Source organism: Phocoena phocoena, chromosome 10 (assembly GCF_963924675.1).
Source record: "Phocoena phocoena chromosome 10, mPhoPho1.1, whole genome shotgun sequence".
In the NCBI taxonomy this organism is placed as follows: domain Eukaryota; kingdom Metazoa; phylum Chordata; class Mammalia; order Artiodactyla; family Phocoenidae; genus Phocoena; species Phocoena phocoena.
The window spans coordinates 56787301-56789772 of record NC_089228.1 but is presented as its reverse complement, the minus strand read 5'-3'; the positions used below and the strand labels follow the sequence as shown (position 1 = coordinate 56789772).

General features: G+C 37.3%; 1 non-coding gene across 1 annotated transcript; it reads left to right on the top strand.

Moving 5' to 3' along the window:
* Positions 1-1126: 1126 nt before the first annotated feature.
* Positions 1127-1233, top strand: LOC136130124 (U6 spliceosomal RNA). The gene has a single exon (XR_010656316.1). It is a non-coding gene; the product is annotated as a U6 spliceosomal RNA (small nuclear RNA).
* Positions 1234-2472: the final 1239 nt, after the last annotated feature.

Sequence of the window (2472 nt, the reverse complement as noted above, 5' to 3'; positions counted from 1 at the left end):
AACGAAGCAAGTGACAAAGGATTAATCTCCAAAATATACAAGCAGCTCATGCAGCTCAAAGTCAAAAAAAACAAACAACCTAATCAAAAAATGGGCAGAAGACCTAAATAGACATTTCTCCAAAAGAGATATACAGATTGCCAACAAACACATGAAAGGATGTTCAACATCACTAATCATCAGAGAAATGCAAACCAAAACCACAAAACCTTACTCGGGCAGAATGGCCATCACCAAAAAGTCTACAAACAATAAATGCTGGAGAGGGTGTGGAGAAAAGGGAACTCTCTTGCACTGTTGGTGGGAATGCAAATTGATACAGCCACTATGGAGAACAGTATGGAGGTTCCTTAAAAAACTATAAATAGAACGACCATACAACACAGCAATCCCACTACTGGGCATATACCCTGAGAAAACCATAATTCAGAAAGAGTCATGTACCACAATGTTCATTGCATCACTATTTACAATAGCCAGGAGATGGAAGCAACCTAAGTGTCTATCGACAGATGAATGGATAAAGAAGATGTGGCACATATATACAATGGAATATTACTCAGCCATAAAAAGAAATGAAATTGAGTTATTTGTAGTGAGGTGGATGGACTTAGAGACTGTCATACAGAGTGAAGTAAGTGAGAAAGAGAAAAACAAATACTGTATGCTAACACATATATATGGAATCTGAAAAAAAAAGTGGTTCTGATGAACCTAGGGGCAGGACAGAAATAAAGACACAGAAGTAGAAAATGGACTTGAGGACATGGGAGGGGGAAGGGTAAGCTGGGACTAAGTGAGAGAGTAGCATTGACATATGTACACTACCAAATGTAAAATAGATAGCTAGTTGGAAGCAGCTGCATAGCACAGGGAGATCAGCTCAGTGCTTTGTGACTACCTAGAGGGGTGGGATAGGGAGGGTGGGAGGGAGATGCAAGAGGGAGGGGATATGAAGATATTGTATACGTATAGCTGATTCACTTTGTTATACAGCAGAAACTAACACAACATTGTAAAGCAATTATACTCCAGTAAAGATGTTTATAAATTGTTTTTGTTGTTCATAGGATCACATTAAAGTAAGATCTTTCCTACTCAAAGATTATACAAATACTCTCCTGTGGTGCTGTCTTTGGCAGCACATCTACTAAAATTGGAACAATACAGAGAAAATTAGCATGGCCCCTGCGCAAGGATGACACGCAAGTTTGTGAAGCATTCCATATTTTTGTATGCTAACACATATATATGGAATCTAAAAATAAAAAAAATGGTTCTGAAGAACCTAAGGGCAGGACAGGAATAAAGACGCAGACATAGAGAATGGACTTGAGGACACAGGGAGGGGAAAGGGTAAGCTGGGACGAAGTGAGAGAGTGGCATAGACATATATTCACTAACAAATGTAAAATAGCTAGTGGGAAGCAGCTGCATAGCACAGGGAGATCAGCTCAGTGCTTTGTGACCACCTAGAGGGGTGGGATAGGGAGGGTGGGAGGGAGACGCAAGAGGGAGGAGATATGGGGATGTGTGTATACGTATAGCTGATTCACTTCATTATAAAGCAGAAACTAACACACCATTGTAAAGCAATTATACTCCAATAAAGATGTTAAAAAAGAAACCCTCCTGTGGAATTTTCTGTTAGTGTTCTGATGTTCCTTAAACATCAACATTTCTAACACATCTGAAATTTATTTTAGCAAATTATTGCAAAATTTATTTTTCTCATGGTATGTAACTATTTGCCCCCAGATTGACCCACTTATTTTTGGCTATTGGATTCCCTACTGATTTGAAATGCCATTTTTATTTTATCCTAAATTCTTAGTAAAAACGAGTTTCTGAATGGGTTTTCTCCTCTGTTCCGTTGACCGTCAGTGTGACATTTTAAATTCTTATGCTGTTTAAGGTGATGTTTGTAGCACATACATCAGTGCTCCCCCCAGACCACCCTGGTTCCCTTTTACTCTTTGCTTCAGTGCTTTGGAGGCTGAGCTCCTGGTGGCAAACTCTGTCAATTCAATAAACAATGGCTTTAGTATTTTAAGTACAATTCCTAAAGAACATAAAGATTTTGATTTCTCAGAAACTATCCACCAGAAATTAAACAGAAGAGTGTCTTTCTGTGTTCTTCTTAAAATTTTTAGACATATTTGAGATTTAATCATTTGTTAAATATTTATTATCTACTATATGTCAGACACTATCTCCCTCTCTCTCTACCTCTACAAATTAGTCAAACCATAAAATTATTTTCACATATCTTTCTTAACTAAATATATCATGCACACTTTTCCATTTCAGCTTATGAAAATTCTTCCTCATTTTGTTTGGTGGCTGCATATGGGTGTGCCATAGTTATGGTCATTCTGTTCTCTCTTATTCCCAAAATGAGGTTTATCCTTGCTTTATTAGGTTCAAAATTATGACAGATTCTTTTTTTTTTTTTTTTTTTTTTAGCTGTAC